The 14,991-nt window shown below is 38.5% G+C and overlaps 1 protein-coding gene across 2 annotated transcripts in view; it reads left to right on the plus strand.

The window, feature by feature from the left end:
- LOC147255684 (metabotropic glutamate receptor 4-like) overlaps window positions 1-14,991 on the plus strand; it is a 178,471-nt gene that overhangs the window by 30,867 nt on the left and 132,613 nt on the right. The window lies entirely within an intron of this gene.

The following is a 14,991-nucleotide window of genomic DNA, read 5'->3' on the forward strand; positions in this document are numbered from 1 at the left end:
TGCCTTGGAGCGCTTGATGTTGTGACAGTAAACATAATTTTCAGAGCCATTTTTGATCTTGTAATTACAAAAAAAAAAAAGAAAAAGGAAAGTATTGAAAACGAGCAAACATAATAGGGTCTTTGCCTGAAGTACCTTGGGGCTCAGGCCCTAATTATTATCTTTTTATGAACTCAAAAGCCTAAAGCAAAATTACAAAATCCTAATCCTGGGCATAACTAAAATATATGTTGCACATTGTTTCTAATGTTCTTTTTCTCTCAAGACTTTTCCTTTTGATGTCAGCTGCAAGATGGTTGATCCATCTGCCGCAGTCAGTGGTGAGATTCAAGTGTCCAGCTGAAAGACAAAACAGGAAAAAATTATTGCAACACATATGCTTTAGGAAAAAAGAAACCATTAAGAGCTGAATATTACGAAGCAACTTCACGCATTCAGTGTCTTGTCACTGTGCCCATCTTGACTCAGACTTTCAGTGCCTTCAGTAGCTTGCTGGGACCAGACTACATAAATTCATCTGTTTTGACACAATTTGGTTGTGATAAACACTTTCCCACCATTGTGCCAGATGAGTAATGTCGTGACTGACAAATGCAGCATCATACACCACTTTTGTTGCCATGATTGAAAATGTCTTGACCCCCCTCCCAAGACCCTGCCTAAGGGATGTGCAAAACGGCATACTGTGATGTGTCATGACCAAGACACAGCAGGAATTTCTTAAACAATGATAACCTGATCTCACATGATAAATCTGATATGACTGTTGAGAAAGACGCAAGCATCATAGCCTGATCCTATAGAAATAACATGCCATGGTAAAAAGCAACTGAATCTATTAATCAAGCTTTGGAAGTGTTTAATCTTAGCATTATTACCATGTCATTAGCAAAGAACTATCATTTGGGGAGGTCCCTGTTACATCCTTGCTGCATACTTGCCTTTCTGCAGCTCTGATTATATTGATTATGCAAAGAAATTTAAGTGATTACTGTAATGTGGAAACCTCTTTAACCCTCACAGCAGTGAGAACAGCATGGACCTTTGATGGGAGCACAGTAGATAGAGTGGCTTTATTCTCGACAGTAATTAGACCTGTTCAGAAAAGTAGCCTAGGCTTTAATGAGAATGTTTCTTAATTGCTACCTTTGTCGCAACATTGCTGCTGTTTGAAAGGATAATTACAGCCGGTCAAAGTAATTGTCGCTTTATAAAATCATTTGTTGAATTGTACAGGAATGATCCCCCGGAAACTGGTTATTGTTCTGCTCTCAGAGAGGCTGCATCATTGAACAGATGCTGTTATATAATGTTGCATAGCAAAAAAAACAACAACAAAAAAAAACCCTCCTGCAGAAGATTGAAAATTATAAAATCTGAACAATAGGAAATTTGTATTTTACAAATTTGAATTCATATAAAATCCAGAAATAATAGCATAAAAATCGGCAGTGTTCATTAACAAGTATAGTCCTGCACCCTTCCTCCCGACCAAGCCGCAGATAAAATGAGACAACACATACTTTTCAGCCATGATCATGATTAACTCCTCTTACAAAAGCAAGATAACCTAGTTGGTCTAGCACAGCACATGAGTACAGACACGGTTGTAAAATGTCACAGCAGAGGAAAGGAAACATGTCTTTTTTAAAGCAGTAGGATCTTGACGCTGCTGATTCAGGTATTGAACAGTGTGAGTTATAAATGCAGAAGCACGCACAGACAAATTCTATATGTACATAAAAACAATCTCTATTAGGCTTAACACAAATCATGAATATTTATGGATGCACACTTATCCCTCGACAGTGAATGTAACTTCTCGTGAATCTTTTAAAAATCTGTAAGAGATTTGGCCACCAAACTAAGGGGATTGGGGGCTTAGGAAATCAAAAGTCACTTTCTTGACTACAGACATCTTCACATTTGGTTTGTTAAACAGACAAACAGACAGTGTTTATACAGCATTATAGTGTCATGACAAAACCACTGGGCGTGAGTATCTGGAGCGATAACAGGTTGATATTGTATATATATATATATGTTGTCCTCAAGTCAAACTTCTCCTCTCTCCTCCTCGAGTCAAACTTTTCTTTTTTTTTTCAATTTTCTTGTTTTTTTTAATTTCTTATTTTATGTAAATCAGGTCTTTCGACCCCAAAATTAAAATATCAATATGAAATAATAATATTAATATGAAACTTGTGGCCATTTCCCCCTATTTTAAGTCACTATGTCCATCCATCCATTCATTGTCTACTGCTTATCCTGTTAAGGGTCGTGGGGGGGCTGGAGCCTATCCCAGCTGCCTTAGGCCGGGAGGCGGGGTTCACTCTGGACGGGTCGCCAGTCCATTGCAGGGCCAACACAAATAGACAGACAAGCACTCACACTCACGCCTACGGTCAATTTAGAGTATCAATCAGCCTCGTCACCATTTGCATGTCCAGAGAGAACCCACACAGGTACAGGGAGAACGTGCAGACTCCACACAGAAAGATCCCGTGCTCGAGCCGGGGCTCGAACCCGGAACCTTCTTGCTGTGAGGTGACAGTGCTAACCACTGCACCACCGCGCCACCAGTCACTATGTAATGAGACTCATATCAATGCTCTTATTACAAACATGGCAAGAAAGACTAAAAAAATCTCTTCAAAATTGGTCCTCATAATATGATGTCAAAGCATTCATACATAAAATGAGTTATTGCTTTAATTTGTTCAACTCAATAGATAATATTTACATTTGGATAAAAATAAAACCTAATGGGCCATCCAGGGTTGTTACGGTCTCTTTGGCTCAGGATCTTTATTACGTGTCAACCCTCCAGAGTTGTCCCACATCTGATGATGACTAAATATATAAAAACCAAAATGAGGGAGGGGAAAACATTTCTGAATTGTAGATACATTTATATGGGTGAGACTTTACGCCCATTGAATGGCTAATCAACATCCACTGAGAGTTCTGGCTCATTAAACAGGCTCTTTGTGCAGGCATTAATAATGCAGACGCAAGGGGAGAGACGTGATGTGTTCAAAGACCTGCCATTTCCTTAATGTTCCATTAATCACACAGGTTAAGACAACAGCCTTGGGGGCATGTGACCCTTCTCCCTAAATTCTTCTTTAGGAGGTTAGGTCAGAAAATCGGGCACCTGGCTATCATTCCTCAGCTCACCAATCCACAAATGCATTCAGATAACAGAGGCATGTAAGTATGGCAGTATGTAGTGCATAAATTTAATCAAAGTGCTGGTGGTAGATTACTTCAATTTGAAACCTGAAGTGGTAAAACAAGTTGGAGAAAAATTGGAAAAATGACAATAGCAAAGGGAAGAAACTGAGTTTTCTTAAAAGTTGCTCTAAATTTAATCCTTAATTGTCTCTGAAAAAGTCTTGGTGTAAAATCCCTCTCATTGGTTTCATTTACATTAATTTCTATCCCTGGAGTGAGCTTCACACCCCCATCTGAAAATGGCTAAAGAGTCAGTTGGCTAAAAATAAATTCAACATAAATAACTTGACACTAAATGGGTTTTAATTTTACTTGGGTTGTTGTGCGTGTTGCACCGCTGCTCCTCGTGATCTTAAATTTAAGGTAAAAGGATGAAAGTAGTTATCATAAGAAATGAGAAGGTGACCCGAATCATCTGCAGACAGCAGACAGATTCTTCTTCTTTTTTTTTTTCTTCAACTGCACCCATAAGGGCATTGCCACACTTTATCTGACTACATTTCCCTCAACTGGGAATAGACTGCTAGTATGAAGGCTTTTCTGACTCGCTTCTATTCCCTTTCCCTCCCACCTGCTTCTTGAACTGAAATCAATGTTCCAGCCCTTTCATCCTCTCTGCAGATTGCCTCAACCAGAGCAGAGTCTATCAGGCACCACCAGACTGACATTTCCCTCTCACTGCAGCACCTATGGGGGACTCCATAACTGACTCAGTCCCCCGAGGGACAGATAATCCCAGGCTAAAACCCCCAGATTCTGTGATTAATGATATGTCTAGTAGTTGTGACCCTTGTTCTCTTGCTGTGATGCCTCATGTTGAGCCGAGGGAGCTTTGGAGAGCTGACAAGGGAGACCTGTACAATTATGCACTGGCACAGCAAAGCAGCCCTGTGGCCAACACGGATGGAGCTTGACAGGACCTTTATTAGCAATAAGACATGCAATGCATATACAGAGTAAAATATGACAAAAATAAATCCACAGTGTCAACAGAATAATTTATACACGGTGTGAGTGTTCACAAAATAGTGTAAATGAATTCCCAGTGTGAGTGTTAACCTGCTAAATTCCTGTTTTATGTTAAATTAAATTGCTATATTCTTTATACAACCCATATTTCTAAAAAGGGGCCCTGTGGAGTTTTGCCTCTTGAATGCATTTAATTCTGATTAAATACATCCAGCATCCAGATTCAATTTGACTACAATTATTCATCTATTTTAGATGCCGTTTTTTTAGTTTTCAAGTGGCAAAAATTATATGCTACAGTTATATTTGAGCTGTCGTAACTGAGTATGAAATCAGGAAATCAGACATTACAGTGAGGAAGTCTGTGCAAGGGAGCAGACTGGGGTGGTTGCCAGACTTTTTACCTCAACAAAATTGTGTACTTGAAGCCAAACCTTGATCTCTGCAATTTATTTTGTTCCAAACATAACTAGACCTTGATCATGGTACTAAAAAAATCCTGAAATCTTGATTTGTAACACTGTACAAAGAAAATGTGCTTCATGTGTCATATCAACAACAAATTATAAATGTTTGGCCTGGAGGATTTTCTCTGTTTTGCATTTTAATTGGTTACCTGTTTTATTACTGCCACCAACTACACACAGGGAGTTGATACAGCTTGTATGCCTGTACATGTGCATTACCTCCACAATGTGTTAGATCTATTACCTGGAAGCAAGTGGAGCCCAACAAATCAGGGGCCTGCTCATCATGACACTGCTCTGTTGTACTGCTGAGTGGTCAAAATATTGTGAAAAATACTGCATGATCATATGCTTATGTTAATTGGTAATGATTGAGACCGTGGATTTAAAAAAGGGAAGTCCAGCACATTGAGGTTGTCAACTCGTGTTCAGGTGATCTTAGGACATGTAGTGTACTTTAGTTGTCAAGATGTGGACTTACTAGGTTAAGAGACATTGACAAACATGTGACTGGATGTTTGGAGTTGACAGCCAAGCTAGAATTCTTAAATATACGATGACCTTTTTTTTTTTTTTGATATTGAATCTCTGCAGAAATTAAGGTTTATTTCAGTAATAAAAACTAGAATCCTATCTGTTGATGTCCTGACTCTGAGACCTATTTTGTACTACAAGAACTGCAACACATCTTTTGAACCCATTAATTACGGATGCTGAGATTGAAGATTTATGTTGACTTTGCAAAAATATACAGGTTATGTGTCCTAAACGTTAAATTTTGTTGGTCTAAATGTGTTATATTTCATACTTAATAGAATGTGTTTGATGAGTTTAAACTGACAATATGTGCCCTGCTTTTCCTTGCTTGTGAAAATACATTTGACTGTTACGCTACATTGTAAGGATTGTTGGTACATATATGCAACCAAAGGCATGTACAGATGCGTTACAAACATTGCTATCGCCAATTCTGAATCTCTCACGGAAAAAACCCCAAACAAAACTACAACTTGGGTGTGCCCTTCTTTGGCAAAATAAAATAAAAAATGAAAAAAGTTGAGAGCACACTTCTGTGTTAAGCAGTTTTTCAAGGTTTTATTTTCAAACGGAGTGAGATCATTGAGTCAAAGGAAAAGCTCTCTAGAGGGGCTGCGCAGTGACCAACAGATAAAAGAGAGTGTATAGCATAGCCTCCAGCTGTGACTGTGTGCAACTAACTGTGAGTGTGTGCAGCAGTGCGCAACTGAGAAAGAGATTTCATGCCATTCTGTATGAAGACAGACAGACATTCAGAATATGTTTCATTCATGGACCGTAACAGGTAGATAATAAGCCCTGGTGCATAAATTCTTACCTTCCAAGGCAAAGTAGTTTCTGAATGTACAGTTATGGGTCAGTGCATCAATGAGACGCTGGATTGTGCATAGCTGACCTTTAGTACTCTTAAATAATCACGCCATTGTCTAAAGGTTTGTACTGGGTACACATTCGTACTAATAAAATGTGTAACCACATGAAAGACACTGACCTCAAAAGTGTTGCTTAATAAAGTACTTGGAATAAAAACATCCTTGTAGAAACATGCATTTCAGAAAAAAAGAGAACATAATTTCATGAATATTACTACAGAAAAATCTTGTATTAATTAGAATATTTATGTCCTCCAAAGTAGAAAAATTCAAGTACTTGTTTCAAGTGCCATCACTTCACTCTTTAGCAGCTAAATCTCCTAAATAAATTAACTTCAGACCAATAAGCTGCGAAGCAATTAATCTCTTCTGAATGAACGGTGGATTACTTCTCTGACAGCACCTGATGGGTTTAGTTATCAGCCTTTTTTTTTTTCATAACTAAAAGATCAGCATATCATTTGCTGCATTACAAATTGTCACCCCGCCATGTATCCAGCTGTCCGGCACTTTACAGAGATACAAATCTTTTACATGATCTTTTCAATGGATCAAATTACTTCTCAATGCTTTCTTCTCAGAAAATCCTAGTGGCTCTGTCAAACACCTATTTCAGCTGAGGAGCCTCCAGTTAATGACCCTGTTTCTCATCTGGGCTCCTCCTTATTTTCCCCGACGCTGAGGTGAACGCTTAATCTTCAGGGGAAACTGTCAGAACATGATGAATGCTAGGAGTCGACCAGCTCTCAAACCCTGCATTAATTTTTAAGCACAATTACTGAAACAAAAATTTTAATTCAGCAATGTAAGATGACTGCAAAGCCTCACGCAAGGCTTAGAAACTTTTTGCAGGATTTTGCTGAAACAGTCTTATAGCAACTTTGAATGCACTTGGTGTTGTAGAGGTACATGAAATAATGTTTGCTAAAATGTTTGCATTGATCTCCGAGCACAGATGGCAGTGTTGTTGAGCTGTTACTCCGTTCAAACTCAAACTTGCCGTTTGTTCAATTGATGCACTAGAAGATTTCCTTTCATCCCAGAATTAACAAAAACAGCTGAAAGACACAATTATCAGGTACCGGGCCTTAGCTTCACCTAAAGGACTGCCTGTAAGTTAGCCTGGTTTATGCTATGCTTCAAAGAGAAATTTACAGTCTCCATTTATCTGTTCAAGTGAATTTAACAAATGAGGGGCGAGGCAAAGCGAAGTTAGGAGTGCTGTGATAGAGCAAGGAAGGGTGAACAATTCATGGTTTGTAGGCAACTAAGAATCCAAGATGCAAACAACAAGCTTGTAAATAAGGATACTGCAGAGACGGAGGAGGGAAATCAAAGTCAAACACCCTGACTTTAAGGTGCATTCGCATCCCTGTGAAAATGTTGTCTGTGAGACAAAGACCTTGAAGTTCAACACAAGGATTTAGCAGCGCTGAGATTATGCAGGAAGAAGTCTGTTGAGAGCCACAAAGGAATCGAAAAGCTGTGACTGTGTATGGATATGGAAGATGACTTCTTTATGGAATTTCAATTTTACTGCAGTTTGCGAGGGAGAGAAATGAGTCATATTACCTTCATTTATTATTGCTTACTAAAACATATTATATTCATTTTTGTGCCCCATGTATTCGCATTTCAATGATCAAAATGGTTGTAGTCTAATCATTCAGTTGACTAAAGGGCTTTAAATGGGCTGCAGCAAAACACTATAATGTACAAGTGGTGGATAAAGTTTTGACATTCTGAAAACACAGATTCCACATGCTATTTCTCAAATTTAATTCTACTACACAATACAATGTAGATGAATTTCTACATCAGATCACTCTCTTTTTGAGAGTGCAACGTTTTGACTGTGTTTGGTGACCTGGCTGCGAAGACTGTGACCTGGTGGCAATGATGGACAGCTAGACAGACCATCATCACGTCTCATCAGTGCCATCAGCACCTTCAATCACAGCAGCTCACTGTCACTTTTACAAAGCTCCCTGAGAGGAGCTCCTTGGAAGTCTGTGGTCAGTTTCTTCTCAGGCCTCCAACAGCCTCAGAAGTTGTGCAGGTCAGAGGATTCTGAAGGCAGACGGATTGCAGCAGACAGGCCCTGTGGCAAAGCTAGAGGACATTGACACAAAGCCATGTGCTGAGCCTCCTCTGGCAGATGTATATATCATGACTGACTTCAGAGCCTCCTGGAATAAAAAGCTGTCGTAAGGTCAAATTTCAAATCTTAGGAGTCAAGTGAAAAGTATTTGCATAGCCATTTGTCACGCTCACAGCCTTGAAAGGCTTCACAATAATTTCACACAACCTTAAACTGTCAACAATAACTTCTACAAAAGCATCAGTCAGGAGAAACTGACAGGAAGGACTACATGGAGAAGACAGCTAGAGGTACAGATGTATAAATTAAGAACTGAAAAAAATCTTAAAAGTACTTTCACAGCATTTTTGGTTTTATTAATGCTCAATTAAATCATACACAAATGCTGTCTCAATCCTCCTTAATTTGACTGCAACAATCGTCATGCACTACACGCCTGCAGCACTCTACTGCAAGCCTCTAATGGTTTGCAAGACAATTTCTGTCAGGAATCGCACAATATGGCTTTCAGCGGGGGAAAAAGGTGGCAGGTTCCAAAAACTGCACACTGGCAACCCAATTAACAATGATGGAAAGCTTACAAGCTAATATCCTTTGATTTGCCATTTATATTCCTGTATTAAACTCACACTTCCACTCCTCCTGCATACTCATAACATGCTCTTTCGGCCACACTCCAGCTGCGTAGCAAGCACGCGTGACAAGTGGAAGAAGGGTAAAAAAAAAAAATGGTTCAGACTGGGGATTAAATGCAAGTCATCAGACCAAAGCCTGACTGGGTACCCTTTGAAGCTGCATAGATCCCTCTAAGAAGAGATGAATGGTAAAATAGAGGAGAGATTTCAATGTTGGCAGATAATATTAAGCAAGCCAGGCTCTACACTGTTTTTTTTTTTTTAGTAATGATACCACTAAAAAGGAAAGATGACAGCGCAAGGAAGTATGCCCAAAAGGGGAATGTCTGTGATGTTGACAGAGACCTTTGATACAAGCTCAGGAGTGCCAAAAAGTGCCCGAGCAGCTCAACATCAATCTACTGCTGCCCAACATAAGTGTACCATTGAGTTACTGCAATACAATCTGAGAGGGCATCTCATCTTCAGAAGCCTGAATGAAGGAAATAACTGCAGAGGAGGTACTTGGGTTTAATCACAAATGCATTCTTGGGTGATATGAGTTGACTGGTTAGGTTTTGATGATGGTTTTGTCAGCAAAAGATTTTAGTTGCATAAAACCAGCCCCCCCCCCCCCCCCCCCCAAAAAAAAAAATCAACATCAACCAGTTGGTTTGATTTGCGGGCTGATTTCATTTCCTCGTCATACAAATACCCAAGACAAGGAATGCACTATAATTTGTATATAACCCATATGATCGTGAAACAGGAGGGAAGACGAGAGGAATTATATATTATTTTTGATCATATTGTTATATCTATGACTTATTCATGTTTTAACACAAACATGATCTTTCCTCCCCATTTATTTTTTGTTTTTGCATCAACCTTGTCCAAACACTGTTAAAAAAACCCTAACATCAGCCTAACATTTTCACTGTTGAGAGTTTCTGTTGGCACACTGAATGCTTGTGTTGTTGCACATTAGTCGGATTATTCACGAATCTTTACTTTTGTAAGATAAACAAATGTATCATGAAAATATGTCACTTAACATTACCATAAAAAGAGCTTTTATTTGCAATGATCAGATTCGTAGGAGAATCAATGAAGTACTTTTTTTTTTTTTTACAGATACAGTACATTCAGTATAAAATCTATAAATTCACATTTTATTAAAAATCAAATTTAGCAGCATTTGAAACTTTTTTTGCAGTAGGACACAGATGTTTGAGACACCTTAAATTTCACAAGTTTGGTATGTCTCATCTTCAAGTTACACAGCAAGGTTTAACTATCAAACTATTTTTTTTTATGACTACCAGGTCTTATCACTGTAATGTTAACACAGCATAAACTTTATTAAAAAAAAAAATAACTAATGTCTTTTAACAAAGTGTTGTCTAAAATCTTAACGTGTTGCTCGATCTGCTGCCCAAGGTGTGTTATCTAAAGATTGCAGATAAGTAAAAAAAAAAAAAAAAAAAAAAAAAATTAACAAAACATTAAGAAATATTCTGGTAACTTGGTTGTAAATGTTCATGTTTTTGAAGGACTGTATTTTGCAAAGATGTTACCTTAACAGAAAAAAGTCATTTTCTTTACGTATGGGTATTTTTTTTGTTAGCTCTTGAAAACTGCAGCACTAAATTCACTTGATTACAGGTTTTTGTGTGATCATCTAGTAGCAGCAGAATTTCCTCCCTGCTCCCCGCTGGTTTCCTTTTTGTTTGAATTTCAGAGTGCATCTCATGATTATACAGATGGTTATTTATCTGGAAATGAAATTTTTGTTGTACGTAAAATGAACGAGCTCTTTAAAAATGCATGAAAAATACATGATTAGCCACGTCATGATTTGGTCAAAGAATAGATATGGGACAGTGGTGCAGTGTAGTATTAATTATACAGTATACATGCACTATGTGATATTATATACATACAATATTATGCACATATAGAATCATGCATTAAAAGTACTTTGAAAAGCTATAAAACCACTACAAGCCGTGATCTGGGTGAATACATAAATAGTAAAGCTGATAGATAGAGCGATAAACCCATGAATACAACAGGATAGGAATCCAGAGATTAAATTTTCTTAGAGTTCAGCTGAGCTCTTGCACAGAGGACAAAGGAAACAAGAGCGTCAGTCTTGCTCTGTGCACTGGGGGAGAAACGTGTTATTAAGGCCATGCCTCTGTGACCTCATGACACTCATTCAAATCACTCAGGGGTCGCTTCATTACGCTTTGCCAGCATGCCACATGCTGTGCAGTGACAGGGGTGAGGTAAAGCCACTTAGATAGAGAGCAAGTGGCAGGTATTCCGCTGAATCCCCATCGGTTGACAATCATTGACGAAACAGCGTCAGGAAGTGTGACTAAAGCTGCAGGGATGAAATATTTTTGTAGGCTAACCCAGAGGTTAGCATCCCAATGGCTTCCATCCATCAAAAGTCAGTAGGGTATTTACATTTGTAAATGTTTATGAGGCTTACACATTTCATGTCAGTCAAAATAAACACCTATTGTGAGAGTTTTGAGGCTTAAATTCAGAAGTACAAAGCTAACTTCAGTAGCGTACATCAAGAAATACATCACGGATGAATGACTTCGATGCCACTATGTACATCCTCTGAGCTCAGTGGAATTATATTTAATATCTGCAGCAACCTCTTTTGTCTCATTTAGACACTTGTTTGCCTCTGCCAGTGTTAAGACATATATATATATATATATATATATATATATATATATATATATATATATATATATATATATATATATATATATATATATATATATATATATGATTTTGAAATGACTGAGTGTATTGTTGGGCTGCACGGTGGTGCTGTGGTCAGCACTGTGGCCTCACAGCAAGAAGGTTCCCGGTTTGAGTCCCAGCTCGGGCACCGGATCTTTCTGTGTGGAGTCTGCATATTCTCCCCGTGCCTGCGTGGGTTCTCTCTGGTACTCTGGCCTCCTCCCACAGTCCAAAGACATGCAAATGGGGACTAGGCTGATTGATACTCTAAATTGACCGTAGGTGTGACTGTGAGTGTGAATGGTTCTTTGTCTATGTATGTTGGCCCTGTGATGGACTGGCAACCTGTCCAAGGTGTACCCCGCCTCTCACCCGTAGTTGCTGGGATAGGCTCCAGCCCCCCCGCGACCCTTAACAGGAGCAAGTGGAAGAAAATGGATGGAGTGTATTGTTACTGATGTAATTTATACTGTTGAGCAAAGCGTTAAAATATCTTAAACTTGTGTGAACAAGAGACCTTATTAGAGGAAATTGACTGAGAGCCCATTCAAGACATTTATTGACTTCGGATGAGGTACCCAGAGGTTAAAAAGCTAACTAACCCCTAACCTCTGTTAGCAATCCAGGTTTTAGGACTAATTTTTGTACCTTTGTTTTGCTCCAGTTAGACTCAGTTTAATGCAAATATCACAAATGATGCAGCACTGTTTGTTAGACTAGAATTACTTATTCCAACAAATGTGTCTTCACAGTTAAATATTATTTGCTTCACATGGAACTGGTTGTGAAGCACATATTTTCAGGCCATCGCTGGTGGCACATTTTCCAAACTAAATATTAGTCGCTTGGAAATCACACCCATCTGGCAAATACCTACCTCACGCTGGTTGTGATTGGAGTTCACCAGATCTTAGAAAAGGATGAATGAATATTTCTATCAATTACAGTGCAAGAGTAAGAGAGGTCCAGGTGTTCAGTAGTGAATGCATGGCAGGGATGCAGATTCGTGCCTCTTTGAATTATTGGAAGACAGTTTGCCTGTGTTTCTCTGAAGTAGATCTTTGGTTTAATGATATAAGAGATGTTGCCAGTTTCCTACTCTGCCACCATAAAATGACTGTCTTTTGCTGCTGACAATCAGAGAAAAAAAGAATGAGTAACTGCTAATGCTTTTGTTTTGCAGATACATTGTCACTTTCAGGTCTTTCAGGAACTGGCAGCCCCCCTCTGTATCCCTATGCACGTAAGAGAAGTGAAGGGTGGTGTTCTCATGATAAAACTTCCACTTTATCCATTCAAGCATACCTCAACATTGAAACCCTCTTTGACAGGGTTGCAGAAACCAGAGGGATGCAGTATTCATGGCTTCTGTTTCCAAGAGTGTGGATCAACCCAGGCTATACTTAGAAACTCAATGTGTGATTTGAAATATGTGATTCCTCACAAATACGTCTTTGCCCCCCTATTGTCACCGCTGAGGGAGGTGCAGTTGAAGTGGTTGCTTTCCATGACAAAACTATCTCCCCTGCACACTTTGAAATGTGCTCAAAGCTGTTAGCCAGCTATTACTTGACAATTTGGTTGCTGCACAAGGGGGGAGATTTACTGGATTCACTGAGTACTTTACATGGCAGCTGCTGCAGTCTTTCTTCATGCAGCAAACACAAGAAATGTTTCATTCCTGCGATCAAGCTTGAAACATATTTGCCTGCAAGCTCTGCCTTTTGCTCTCTTTTTTTTGTTTGCTTATTTATTTCTGTATTTTTTTTCTGTTTTCTGTTAACTCTGGTCTGTGGGACAGAACAACCAGAGTTAAGTTGAGTTGGTAAGACGCCAGCACAAAAAAATACATTATGTACATCTGAAATATTTCCAAAAATATCAAAGTAAAATTTTAGTCCTTTCTCTTCTGACGTATATGTGTGAAACTAGTGTATTGATCTGTAGGATACAAACATTATCTGTATTGAATATCATTCACCCCAGTCACCCTTGCCATTAATATACATTCTTTGGTGATGGAAATTGCAGTCAGATACTGCTTGAAAACATGAAAGTACAGTTGCACTGCCTGAAAATGTAATGGGTTCCTCTTTGGCTCAGTCTACAACACTCCACCAGCTTCGAAAATCAGTCTTATAGTCTTACTAACTGAACTGAAACAATTCAAAGCTCAGTGTGTGTGTGTGTGTGTGTGCAAGCGCTTCTGTGATGCTGCTAGTTTCAGAACAGATCAGAAAATGTTTTTTTTTTCCAACATTTTCACTAACATGAAATAGGAGATGCTCAGTGAGAACCACACATCCAGTATGTTTAATTAACGATGAGTACTGAGGGAATAAATGAGCTTTTTCGAGACATGATGATATACAGTACCAGGTCAATAACAAATAATGGAGAGGACAAATTTCCATATTTCATATATGGTTGAAAATGTGATCCTCCTATCCGCTGCAGTAATTACATGCCTGCTTGGTGCTGTTTGAGGTCGTCTTCAGCCAAAAAGCATTACAGTAGAGTCTTCATACTGTCCACTTCTTAAGTCTCATTTTGCACATTTAGGGCATCCTGACTCAAGCACTTATGAACTCCTGTGCCTTGCTCTAAATCTCAAAGGGTGCTGTTTGTGTGATGATGTTCTAAATACCACATAGAAAATTAGTTCAAGCAAAGTGGGACACACACAAAGCCTCAGCTTGCACCTCTTGTTCATTGCTTCGCTGCTTTTTGTACATTTCTATCTCTCTCACTTGCAAAACATTCTTCCTTGAATCAGAAATAAAGGAAACCCCAGGTCAAATCTGTTCCTCACTCAGACAGTAACATTAATAATATGTGTCTCAGCATTGATTTAAAAGAATTAACTGTAAATAATTCAGATTTTATGTGCAGAATGTGATGGACCAAATATTAGAAACTTCTCCATATGACTCCAATCAGGCGGTATTTTTTTGATACCAATAGAAAACATTGCAATATTTCTTTTCTTTTCAAACAGTACTTATATCATTATATTGTTGTAATCATAGTCCTGGCTAGACCCCCCCCCCCCCAAAACAAAACAAAACAAAACAAAACAAAACAAAACAAAACAAAACAAAACAAAACAAAACAAAACAAAACAAAACAAAACAAAACAACAACAACAACAACAACAACAACAACGATGAAAAAATCAGCAAAAGGGAATTACAAAATTCATAAAAGGCTTCTATACCACTGCCTCCACATAGCTATCATAAAACAGATCAAACAGTACGTTTGGGAGGACTGATGATTCGAGTTTCTACCTCCATCATGAAGATAAGGAGTGAAGAATGGAGTATAAAGTTTCTTTGCGAAGTTAAGATATTCCTTTATTAGTCCCACAATGGAGAAATTCACAAGTTGTGAAGTTGCAGCAAATGAAAGAATAAACAAGAAAA

Source organism: Aulostomus chinensis, chromosome 9, assembly GCF_037954235.1.
Source record: "Aulostomus chinensis isolate RoL2024-O1b breed Wild chromosome 9, RoL_Achi_v1.0, whole genome shotgun sequence".
Taxonomy (NCBI): domain Eukaryota; kingdom Metazoa; phylum Chordata; class Actinopteri; order Syngnathiformes; family Aulostomidae; genus Aulostomus; species Aulostomus chinensis.